This window comes from Lactuca saligna, chromosome 8 (genome assembly GCF_052625555.1).
Source record: "Lactuca saligna cultivar CGN05327 chromosome 8, ASM5262555v1, whole genome shotgun sequence".
NCBI classification, from domain to species: domain Eukaryota; kingdom Viridiplantae; phylum Streptophyta; class Magnoliopsida; order Asterales; family Asteraceae; genus Lactuca; species Lactuca saligna.
The window spans coordinates 272,156,917-272,170,478 of NC_136424.1; the positions used below are offsets into that span (position 1 = coordinate 272,156,917).

General features: G+C 36.7%; 1 long non-coding RNA gene across 1 annotated transcript; it reads right to left on the reverse strand.

The window, feature by feature from the left end:
• Positions 1-342: 342 nt before the first annotated feature.
• Positions 343-12,649, reverse strand: LOC145008914 (uncharacterized). Its single transcript, XR_013663690.1, has 3 exons — positions 12,542-12,649; positions 11,556-11,601; positions 343-475 (listed from the first exon to the last, which is right to left on the reverse strand). It is a non-coding gene; the product is annotated as an uncharacterized LOC145008914 (long non-coding RNA).
• Positions 12,650-13,562: the final 913 nt, after the last annotated feature.

Below are 13,562 nucleotides of genomic sequence, written 5' to 3' on the forward strand. Positions count from 1 at the left end.
ATTGTTGCTAATCCATTTGAACAGAATGTATTGCTAATCATTTTTAACAAAAAAAAATTGTTAATCAATTCAGAATGAATATTGTTGCCTTTGTTTTTGTTCTTCTCCAGGCTTCAAACCATTTTTCAATTGTTGTTGCATCTATATAAAGAATTTGTTTGTACTCGTGTGACATCCCCAATTTCACGGTCAGAAAAGACCGATATGTTTATGCTTTGTTTTAAAATCATATTAATCTTTTAAAGAAAACAGTTGCGGAATTTGTTCACAAAACAAAATATGATAAGAATTTATCAAAACATTTCTTTAAAGAAATGTATTCTCATTAAATAACAAAATCTCGGGATGTCATGTTCCGATACAGACCAAAAGTATAAACAGTATAAAATAGACCTTACAATAGTTATTTATAACTACTGATCTATAATCCAAAATCTCTCGTCAAGTCCACCAACTTATACTCTTGTGCCATTACCTGTAATGCAAAGAAAACTAAGTGGGTCAGGCTTGGGAGCCTGGTGAGCATATAGGGTTTTCAACCCACAATAATATAATTATTATATTTAATCATCAAACAATCAACCCAATTACTCATCCCCATTATCTTCCTTACTCTTAAGGTTCTACCCTAAGAATCATCTATTCATTCACTTCGTATTAAGTACTAAGACAATAGCTGCCAGGGTTCTTTATTTGGCACTAAGACAATAGCTGCCAGGATTCTTTATTTGGCACTAAGACAATAGCTGCCAGGGTTCTTTATTTGGCACTAATACAATAGGTGCTAGGGTTCTTTATTTGGCACTAAGACAATAGTTGCTACGGTTCTTTATTAGGCACTAAGACAATAGCTGCTAGGATTCTTTATTTAGCACTAAGACAATAGCTGTCGGGATTCTTTATTTGGGTATTAAATCCATAACTACCAGTGTAGGTACTAGGTTAATTGCTATCATCGTCTATCTAATAGTACTAAATCTATAGCTACCAGTGCTCATCTATACGGTACTAAATCCATAAATACCAAGGTTCACCTTTCATCTCATCCTCAAACTCATCCTTCATCACACACCAACTATTTCGACTACCCATGTTCTACCCAACATATTAATTTGTAGATATAAAATACATATATAGTTTAAATCATTTAAAAATATGTATAAAACATTCATTCGACAACCATCTCAAGTAAACAAACAACGTATAAACACATAGCACATATTTCATAGCAAATACTTGATATCTATGCGGTAGAAGAAAGTAACTACACACTCACACATATAAACAACAATATATATACACATAGCACGTATTTTATAAAATACTTCATATTTATGTGTAAGTTGAAAGTGGCTATACACTCACTTGATCAGAAGATGATCGGACAACACTACGGCTTGTAAAAGTAGTATTCTTCGGTAGATCTGGAAGATATTCACACAAACCGGCTTCTCGTAGGCAGATCTCCGGCTTGGGAATTTCACTTCTCGGGATCTTCGGGCTTCGTGTAACGCCCCAAATTCCAAATACCAAATATAACTTAGCGTAGTCCCAAAATTTCCAAAAATCAAGATTCAAATACTAATGTAATTATTAATAATAATAGCGGAAGCAGATAGAAATTTAATTAAACACTTGGTGCGCTACGTCTTCCTCAAAACTTGTAGCCTTCTTCAAGTCTAAACTTTTCCCTTTCCATTCCCGCTACCACTTACTACGTTATTTCCTGGGTTGCGTGCATTTAAAGATTCTAATGGGTAAACCTAGGGCCTAGTGAGTTCGTGGTTTTCATGCATATTGACGTCAATAAAATAAAAATAATGCAACAATTTATCAATATAATTTTTTCATTTCTTTCCACCCTTGATGACACATTAAGGAACTACTATCATTTTCAGGGAACAAGTCCCTCCGCTGGGCACAACAAATATGCTTACGGCTAGATAAACAGAGCGTAAGCTTTCCGCCGCATACTAACACCCTGTACGATGACTAATAATAAGACCGTGTAAATACACATGTTCCTTATGTGTCACCCACCATTTTCACCCTTTTATATGAAATAAATCACAAAATTTCACACAAATATTCATAGCAATAACAACAGTAACATATAATTGCAAATAATTTAGAATCAACTTTTCATACAAGCAACCATAAAAATTCACACGAAACTCACCTTGTTGGCGTAGGTCTTAATCGAATCTTGTCACACTACTCGTACCCTACATTCAAACAATAAATTTTCCTAACGCAACATCCCTAGATAATATCCTCAACATCCGTTTCGGTTCCATCACACGTGTCTCATTCGGCCAATATATATATATATATATATATATATATATATATATATATATATATATATATATATATATATATATATATATATATATATATATATATATATATATATATATATATTCCGCCTAGATATGCTAATACTCCCAAAATATTAATAAAAGTAATATTCCGAAATAATTAACAAAATAATGCTTTCCTTGATAACCAAAACCTTTACTAAAAAGTATCAAGACGTAAATATAATGATTTCACATACTTTTTTTTTTTTTGTTATGATTTAAATTAAGAAAATAAAATAGTGAAGGCTGAAATGTGGACTTTCAGAGCGATGACCTTAGTAAAAAAAAAAAACATAAGGACTAACATATTGCCACTGGTCACGAAATTTTCGTTTCAACCTCCATAAAGGAAGGATGTCACGTAGTTCTTGAATTTTGTTGCAAAATGGAATCAGCAAATTGTTGAAACTATAAGGGCTAAAATTGCAAATAAGAAATTTAAAAAAAAAGGCCGAGATCGTGGGATTCAATGTGCCACTACAAATTATTTATTGTAATAAAATATGATTTAATATTTTTGAACGGAGTTGTTTTTTGACCCACCCAACAATAGAACCTGAAATGCCTTCTTCTTAACCCGTATACATATATTTTTTTTCTGCCATTATTAAGCTGCTACAACTCCATATATTACCAAAAAATTTGAATAATTATATAAAATCACCATTAATCTTCTCCACCTCCCACTAACATGTAACCATAAACAATTTTCAGAAAAAAAAACAATTTAAATCAAGATATATTCAAGCTTTTTTTTTTCTAAAATTATATTATTTCAATTTTCCATCTACTAGATAACAATTGGTCTGAACTGATGGAACCAGAACACGAAATGGATATATATATATATATATATATATATATATATATATATATATATATATATATATATATATATATATATATATATATATATATATAATTAATCAAAACTATACCAAGCTAAAATCAAGGAATCATACCTTAATTGCTAGAAAACTTCGAAAATCCCCAAGAACTTCTAGCTCGTACTTCTCTTTCGATTCTCAGTTGTGTCTTGCAATTACAGTGGGGTTTTCACTTGATTTCTCAAGCTTTATATAGTGCCTAACATTGTAACTGCTAAAGACTTATGATTTTCTTCAATTTACTCCTCCATTGAAGATGACGAGTTTTAGGATTAAACCTCATTATTTTTGCCTAATTAAGACTAATTACTCCTGCTTTTATTCACAGAAAAAGAACTTAAATATAAATTAATTATAATTTGATTATATATATATATATTTGTTTATATATATATATATATATATATATATATATATATATATATATATATATATATATATTTTGTGAGTTATTACAAACTTCCCCCCTTCGAAAAATTCCGTCCTCGGAATTTGAATTAATCAAATAAATGAGGGTATTTAGCCTTCATATCGCGCTCGGTTTCCCATGTTCCATTTGAACCTTTATGATACTTCCACTGGACTTTCACCAGTAGTATCTCCACATTCCTTAACTTTCTGACCTTTCGATCTATAATCGCGACGAGTTCTTCTGTATATCGTAGCTTCTCATCAACCTTAATTTCTTGAAGTGGCACTTCCATGGCGGCATCTGCCAGACACTTCTTTAGATTAGAGACATGGAACGTGCTATGAATGCCCTGCATTTCCCTTGTAACTCAAATCGATATGTTACTTCTCCAACTCGTTCCTTTATTATAAAGGGTCCAACGTAGCGAGGACTTAACTTCCCCTGCTTACCAAAACGAATAACGCTCTTCCATGGAGACACCTTTAACATAACTTTATCACCAACCTGAAACACTATTGGCTTTCTCCGCTTATCAGCATAACTTTTCTGCCGATCCTGAGCAACCTTAATGTTATCCTTAATCACCTGGATTTTTCCGGTAGTTAGCTGAACACGTTCAGGTCCATCCAACTGTTTCTCCCCCACCTCATTCCATCATAATGGAGTTCTACATTTCTTACCATAGAAAGCCTCATATGGTGTGACTTTTTATACTTGCATGATAGCTATTGTTGTAGGCAAACTCAATTAATGGCAAATGAGTTTCCCACGACCCTCCAAAATCATAACACAAGACCTTAACATGTCTTCCAAGGTCTGTATTGTCCGTTCACTTTGCCCATCTGTTTGCGAGTGGTATGCCGTGCTCAATTTTACTCGAGTACCCATTTCTCGTTGGAAGCTACCCCAAAATGTTGACGTAAAACGACTTCCCGATCCGAAACAATAGACAGTGGAACTCCATGGAGTTTCACTATCTCGTCAACGTACAATTTAGCTAACCTCTCCAATGGGTATGTCTCCTTAATCGGAAGGAAGTGCGCCGATTTAGTTAATCTATCCACAACTACCCAAATTACGTCAGATCCTTTCGGTGTCCTTGGTAACTTAGTCACAAAGTCCATTGTGATGTGATCCTATTTCCACACTGGAATCTCCATTGACTGTAACTGACCGTATGGCCTTTGGTGTTCAGCCTTCACCTTCAAGCATGTCAAACACCTTTCAACAAAATAGGCTATATCCTTTTTCATACCAGGTCACCAGTAAGATTTTCGTAAGTCTTGATACATCTTGTTTGTTCCCGGATGGATTGAGTACTTTGACATGTGCGCTTCCTTGAGAAGTAAGTTACGCACTTCACCCACTCGTGGTACCTAAACCCTTCCTTGGAAACACTTCAAGCCACGACTATCCTTTTCCAATGATTGTATTACTCCCACCACCCTTTCACTTTTCCATTTCTCTTCCTTCGAGGCCTCCTCTTGATTCTTTCTCAAATCATCCGAGTCTTAGGTGATTCTCTTCTTCCCTTACGACTTAGTGCATCAGCTACAACATTTGCCTTCCCTGGATGGTACAATATCTCACAGTCATAATATTTTAATAGTTCCATCCACCGTTGTTGTCTCATGTTCAGATCTTTCTGATCGAACAAGTATTTCAAACTCTTATGATCAGTGAAGATCTAACACCTTGTCCCATACAAATAGTGTCTCCAAATCTTTAAAACGAACACTACTGCAACCAACTCCATATCATGCGTTGGGTATTTACGCTCGTGAACCTTTAACTGTCGTGAGGCATAAACAATCACCTTACCGTTTTGCATCAAAACACACCCCAAGCCTAACTTGGATGCATCACTATAAACAACAAAGCCATCATTGCCTTCTGGTAAAGATAATACTGGTGCACTGCTAAGCTTTTCCTTTAAGACGTTAAAGGCATTATCTTGCTCTGGCTTCCATTCGAACTTCACATTTTCCTCGTCAGGATAGTTAGTGGTGCAGCTATGCGCGAGAAGTCTTGTATAAACCTTCGATAATATCTTGCCAACCCAAGAAAACTTCGAACTTCTGATGGGGTTCTTAGTGGTTACCATTTTTCAATCGCCTCAATCTTTGTTGGGTCCACCTTGATACCACGTTCGTTTACAACATGTCCCAAAATCTGGACTTCCCGAAGCCAAAACTCGCACTTCAAAATTTTGGCAAATAATTTTTCTTTCCTCAATAAACTAAGTGTTAGCCGCAGATGTTGCTAATGGTCTGCCTTACTTTTAGAGTATATCAATATCTCATCGATAAATACAATTACAAACTTGTCTAGGTATGTCTTACACACCTGGTTCATCAGATCCATGAATGCAGCTGGTGCATTGGTCAAACCAAATGGCATTACTAAAAACTCGTAATGACCATACCTAGTTCGAAAAGTTATCTTCGACACATCTTCTTCTCTGACTTTCAGCTGGTGATACCCCGACCGCAAATCGATCTTTGAGAAGTAACTTGCCCCCTGGAGTTGGTTGAATAGGTCATCATTTCTCGGTAATGGATATCGGTTCTTTATAGTCACCTTGTTTAACTCCTTGTAGTCAATGCACATTCACATTTGTGACAACCCAAAATTTCCATTTGTACGAACATTATCTATTCAATAGAAGCTAGTCCAGTTTCAGTGAGTTTCAGACTTTTCCGTATAAGTTTGCGTACATTAGGGTTTACGTTTAAGGAGATATCAGGAGAGTGGATACTCCTGGGTTTGTGAAATTTGAACATTCCAAGTTTCATAATGTTATAGTCCAACTTCCGGAATAAAAATATTTTCTATCAAAATATTTCAGGACTATAAATAGATTTCTAGCCTCTAATGTTCATACATATTGTCCTTAATTAGATACCTAACATGGAAATGAGACTAGGTAGCTTTTAGGCCTTGTTTTGGAGTTTACACCCCAAGAACGTTCTTGGGCCGTAAGCTCCCAGATCTTGTACTTTAGACATGTAATCTATGTTATAAAGCATAAAACAAGTAATAAAACACATCTAGGAAAGTAGACTCACAATCTGGGATGAAAACCCGAAAATCCATTAGAGAGTGTTTGTAAAAGTTTGAATCTCTCAAAAAAACCTATATTTTCTATTAAAGTAGCCTTCTACCAAGGCTTAACTGTTTTGTATGCTTGTTTGTTGTAAAAGTGTGTAATTTACCAAGTGTAACTATCATTTAACAAAATATAGTTTGTACATTAATGTTTAAGTGAGGTTATCACTAAAATATGTAATGGGTAAATCATTGTAGTACTGTAGTTTTGTATTATAGGAACTACTGCTGTACTAACTACCTTAAACCGGATTTATATTAAGGTATCATGTGATAAATTGCACCATACTATCGACTGGTAAAATGACATACGAATGGTCGTAATAACGGAATGACGTTTGGCACCCGCAGACCTGCAGGTCCGGCTGTAGCTAGCAGCAAGGTGTAGGATAGTCAATCCAGTATAGATCTATACGCAAACTCACGCTCTCCCTCCAAGAGAATTCTGGCTACAACTCGGGCCATGACAATTAAGGCATGCTCCGATACAGTGGATCACAATTGTTAACGTATCCTTGTATATGTAATGAAATGAACTGTTCTAGTATAGTTGTATATGTTCTTCCTCTAGTATAGTTTGTATATTTTCTAACATTTTTGGATGACAAATACCGACACTAAAATACTTATGAACTTACAAGCTTAATGCTGATAAACTCTTTCAAAATAACTTGTATTCTCAGGTCATCAGTAGATAGGTACCGATGCCAACTTTTGAGAAGATGGAGCGCATTCAAGACTCATCTTATTATTTTGATATACGTTATTTTTGGTGTCTATAATGTACAGAACACGCTTGTATTAAAATTATATATTTAATGCAATGGATGATGTTGTTTGCTTATTTATATTTACTGTGTTGTGATACGTTACATGATGTCCTCCGCCCCAGAACGTTTCCGCCGTTCTTGGTTTTGGGGTGTGACAACATTGTCCCATCCTTCTTCTTGACGAATAATACTGCTGCACCCCACGGTGAGGTACTGGGCCGAATAAAACCCTTGTCGAGCTAATCTTGCAAATGAGCCATCAACTCCTTCATTTCGGTTGGTGCTAACCGATAGGGCGCACGAGCTATCAGTGCTACTCCTGGGGTAAGATCAATTCGAAACTCCAGTTTCCTATCTGGTGGCAAGCTGGTTAGGTCATCAGGGAACACATCTTGGAACTCGCGTACAACTGTTATATGTGTTATTTCAGGCTTGTCCTGTTTGGCATCGAGAACATATGCCCAATAACTTTGACACCCTTTCTTTAGATAACGACTTGCCTTAGTCACTGATATCAAAATAGAGTCCTTAATTCGCCGATCACCGTAAATCTTTACAATTCCTTTTTCTGGCACCCAAACTTGAACAATCCTATTTTCACAATCTATAATCGCTTGGTTTTTCGACTACCAATCCATCCTTATAACAATATCAAAATCACCTAGGGCTATAGGTAATAATTTTAACGGTAGCACACTACCTTCTATTTCGATAGAGTAATCATCATATTCCTCTCTTACTACTACCCAATGATCGTCAACAGTTTCAATTTCTAAGGCATGTTCTAGAGTCTTTGCATTTCTACCTAGGTTTTTGTAAAAAGTAGTAGACACAAAAGGTCTATTTGCACCAGAATCAAATAACACCCTAGCATGAATTGAGTTTACTAGGAAAGTACCTGTCACCACATCTAGGGTCTCCTGAGCCTCCTGAGCCGTCATGCGAAAAGCTCTAGCTTTTGGTCTACCAGTGTCAGCCTTTTTATCCGTCGACCAATTGTCTGTTATCCTACCTTGATTGTTGTTACCTTTACTCTGGGGACATTCCGACTTAATGTGGTTAGGGGAACCGCACCCGTAACATACCCTTCTTGTCTTACATTCGGTGGCTATGTGCCCTGGCTTCCCACACTTGTAGCAAGCTTTCTGATTCATGTTACACTCCCCCCTATGATAACGGTTGCATTTCAGACATTGCTTTACTCCAGAGCTTTGATCAATATTACGTTCTTGCCCTGAAGTCTTGCCTTTCTTCGAATAATTATTTGTACCCAAAGCCATGTCTTCACCTTGACGATTCTTCTCATGTTCGCGACTTTCTGCAGCATTAACAGCAGACTGGAAAGTACCTGGTTTTTGAATTTGCACAAATTCACGGATAACTGTTCTCAATCCCCATATATAACGTTCCACCCTTCCTTCTTCTGTAGAAACATAAAATTCGGCAAACCTAGCTTTCTCCGTGAACTTAGTGGTGTACTCTTGCACAGTCATATTCCCCTGTTCCAACCTCAAGAATTCTTCCTCCAACTGTTTAACCGTTGTACGAGGGCAAAACGTTTCTTTAAAAATTCTTAGGAACTCATCCCATGACATATTCTTGGCCACCTTACGCCCCCTAACCTCCTTCACCATGCCCCACCAATGTATTACCTCCCCTTTTAGCATTGTCGCAACATAAATCACCTTGTCCTCATCCGCACACTTGCTAGTATCGAACATTCCCTCAATCTCCATGATCCATGTTAATGACAAAACAGGATCAATTTCTCCGTTAAAAATGGAAGGCTTGCAGTTCATGAACGTCTTGTAACTACAACCCCGTCGATCGTGGTTGTCATGATGCCTTGTGGGTTGTGCAATACTTGGTTCACGACTCATATTTGGTGTACTGTACTCGTAGTCCTCTTCACCTCCACCCAAGTTACCTTCATACTCACCTATTATTGCTTCCCGTTCCTGAGCAACTACATCTGGTAAGGTGTCTCGAATTGCTCGAGCAATCTCATCAGCCAATTCCTCTCTAGTGATCGTGTATGCCGCACGAACCCTTCCACGACCTCGACCTTGACCGCGGTGGGATCCGGAGCTACCACGGGCCGATTGTACAGGTATCGGTGCTATAACAGCCCCTCGGCCTCTTCCTCTACCCCTACCTCTTCCTTGGCCCCATCCACGACTAGCGTTTGGGTTCAGTGGGGTTTCTGGAACATCTCCTGGTGCTCTAACATAAGCTCCAATTGGGATGCGTTCTTCCTCCGGAGTGACCCTAGTGAACCACCCAGATCTTTGTGGAGACATATCAACTACATATTTATGTTTATAACACAATAAGTATAACCAACGTAGATTTTATTCCAAATTATTAAAACTTCAAAAATAGACATATGTCTTGTTCACATCAAGTCACTCAAGCCAACAGCCAAGAGAAATAATAAAAAAAAGGACAAATCATTGCACTCCTACTTTCTAATTTTTAAAAACGATGTCATCATATTTCAATATTCTCTTTCCCTCCTTCAAGTACTTCCTTATCTTTTTAGCTTTTCGATCTCCGGGTCCACTTTGAATTACTAGCACCTCGGCCTGAGGTGGTTCTCTTCCAACCACCTTATCTAGGAATCCGTAAGTCGCGACCTTGGCTTGTTTTGCCCGAGCCACAAACCCTTCCCACAACTTAGTGATAGTGGGTTTCCTTAGCTCCAACACCTCCTGTTCCAACCTTCGTATCTTGCGTTTACTTTTATCAGCAGCATCAACCCTTATTTGGTTCTCCTGTACGAGCCTTGACCTATGTTCATCTATCTCTTCAATCTTTCTTTTCAAACTGTGAATCTGGAGTTGTGCCTGTGGCATTTCATCTTTATAAAGTCGCTCCCAATAGGTACCAGGACTAGTTGGTGTGTACTCCACATATGGCATATGGAACGTTTCGTATCTTTGCTCCACATGGTACTCTATGATTTCCCTCGGGTTCCTCCTTTAGGTCTTCTTCGAGTTCCTCATCAGGGTCTTCTTCGGGTTCCTCCTCAGGATTTTCTTCGGGCTCCACCTCGGATTCCACATCCTCGTCTTCTTCATCCAGTTCAGAGAGGCTGAGTGGAGTCGTTGGTTCCAGACTGCCTTCCGAATCAGAGAGCTCTAACTCGGCCTTCAACTTCTCGTGGGGAAGTAACCCACTAGTACCCCAACTGACACCCCACCATCAACGAGTACCTTTCCATGATCCATAGTATCTACAAACGAGATGCATTCCAGATTAGGAGATGTACCACTCATCCCGTTTAAGCTTAGACGTTTAAACAACGACTAATCTGCTTAAACCTGACTTTGATACCAACTTGTAACACCCCAAATTCCAAATACCAAATATAACTTAGCATAGTCCCAAAACTTCCAAAAATCAAGATTCAAATACTAATGTAATTATTAATAATAATAGCGGAAGCAAATAGAAATTTAATTAAACACTTGGTGCGCTACGTCTTCCTCAAAACTTGTCGCCTTCTTCAAGTCTGAACTTTTCCCTTTCCATTCCCGCTGCCACTTGCTACGTTATTTCCTGGGTTGCGTGCATTTAAAGATTCTAATGGGTAAGCCGAGGGCCTAGTGAGTTCGTGGTTTTCATGTATATTGACGTCAATAAAATAAAAATAATGCAACAATTTATCAATATAATTCTTTTCATTTCTTTCCACCCTTGATGACACATTAGGGAACTACTGTCATTTTCAGGGAACAAATCCTTCCGCCGGGCGCAACAAATATGCTTACGGCTAGACAAACATAGCATAAGCTCTCCGTCACGTACTAACACTCTGTACGACGACTAATAATAAGACCGTGTAAATACACATGTTCCTTATGTGTCACCCACCATTTTCACCCTTTTATATGAAATAAATCACAAAATTTCACACAAATATTCATAGCAATAACAACAGTAACATATAATTGCAAATAATTTAGAATCAACTTTTCATACAAGCAACCACAAAAATTCACACAAAACTCACATTGTTGGCGTAGGTCTTAATCGAATCTCGTCACGCTACTCGTACCCTACATTCAAACAATAAATTTTCCTAAGGCAACATCCCTAGATAATATCATCAACATCCGTTTCGGTTCCATCACACGTGTGTCTTATTCGACCAATAAATATCCACATATATATATTCGACCTAGATATGCTAATATTCCCAAAATATTAATAAAAGTAATATTCCAAAATAATTAACAAAATAATGCTTTCCTTGATAACCAAAACCTTTACTAAAAAGTATCTAAGACGTAAATATAATGATTTCACATACTTTTTTTTTGTTATGATTTAAATTAAGAAAATAAAATAGTGAAGGCTGAAATGTGGACTTTTAGAGCAATGACCTTAGTAAAAAAAAAACATAAGGACTAACATATTGCCACTGGTCACGAAATTTTCGTTTTAACCTCCATAAAGGAAGGATGTCACGTAGTTCTTGAATTTTGTTGCAAAATGGAATCAGCAAATTGTTGAAACTATAAGCACTAAAATTGCAACTAACAATTTTTTTTAAAAAAAAGGCCCAGATCGTGGGATTCAATGTGCCACCACAAATTATTTATTGTAATAAAATATGATTTAATATTTTTGAACGGAGTTGTTTTTTGACCCACCCAACAAAAGAACCCGAAATGCCTTCTTCTTAACCCGTATACATATATTTTTTTCTCCATTATTAAGCTGCTACAGCTCCATGTATTACCAAAAAATTTGAATAATTATATAAAATCACCATTAATCTTCTCCACCTCCCACTAACATGTAACCATAAACAATTTTCAGAAAAAAACGACTTAAATCAAGATATATTCAAGCTTTTTTTTTTTTCTAAAATTATATTATTTCAGTTTTCCATCTATTAGATAACAATTGGCCTGAACTGAAGGAACCAAAACACGAAATGGATATATATATACTTAATCAAAACTATACCAAGCTAAAATCAAGGAGTCATACCTTAATTGCTAGAAAACTTCGAAAATCCCCAAGAACTTCTAGCTCTTACTTCTCCTTTGATTCTCAGTTGTGTCTTGCAAATACAGTGGGGTTTTCACTTGATTTCTCAAGCTTTATATAGTGCCTAACATTGTAACTACTAAAGACTTATAATTTGCTTCAATTTACTCCTCCATTGAAGATGACAGGTTTTAATATCAAACCTCATTATTTTTGCCTAATTAAGACTAATTACTCCTGCTTTTATTCACAGAAAAAGAACTTATATATAAATTAATTATAATATGATTATATATATATATATATATATATATATATATATATATATATATATATATATATATATTGTGAGTTATTACACTTTGGGACTCTCTTTGGGTCTCGGGATGATACCGAGGCTTCGGTGGGTTAAAATAGGGGTTAGAGAGAGTATCAAGAGTGGGAGAGTAAGAGATGAGCAACCAAACTTGGCTGACCCTTGATTTCTATTTATTGGGTTCACCTCGTGAGTTTCTAATATTCACCTCATGAAATGCCTCACCTCGTGAACTCGATACATCATTGCGTTCGTCATGGCCACTTGCCCTGGAAGACATCCATCATTTGTTCACCTTGTGAGTCACTAATGCTCACCTCGTGAACTGGGCTCACCCCGTGAATTACATATGTTCACCTCATGAGTTCTGACACTTTTGGGGTTTCACGCTCCGAACTTCAAAAATTCATAACTTTCGCATACGAACTCCATTTTCAACATTGTTTATATCCACACGTAGGTAAAAACAAGATCTACAACTTTCATTTAGACTTCGTTGGCTAATTTTGTGTTTAATTTTAATATATTATTTTTAGTAGGCCGGGACGGAAAACTCCGTTATAAATTCATAACTTCTTCATCCGATGTCTGTTTTCGTCTGTCTTTTTAGCGTTGTGTCACACCCCGAAACCCAGGGCGGAAACGTTTCGGGGTGGAGGTGACTTCATGTTGAATATCATAACCAATGTACATAGTAAGAGAAGT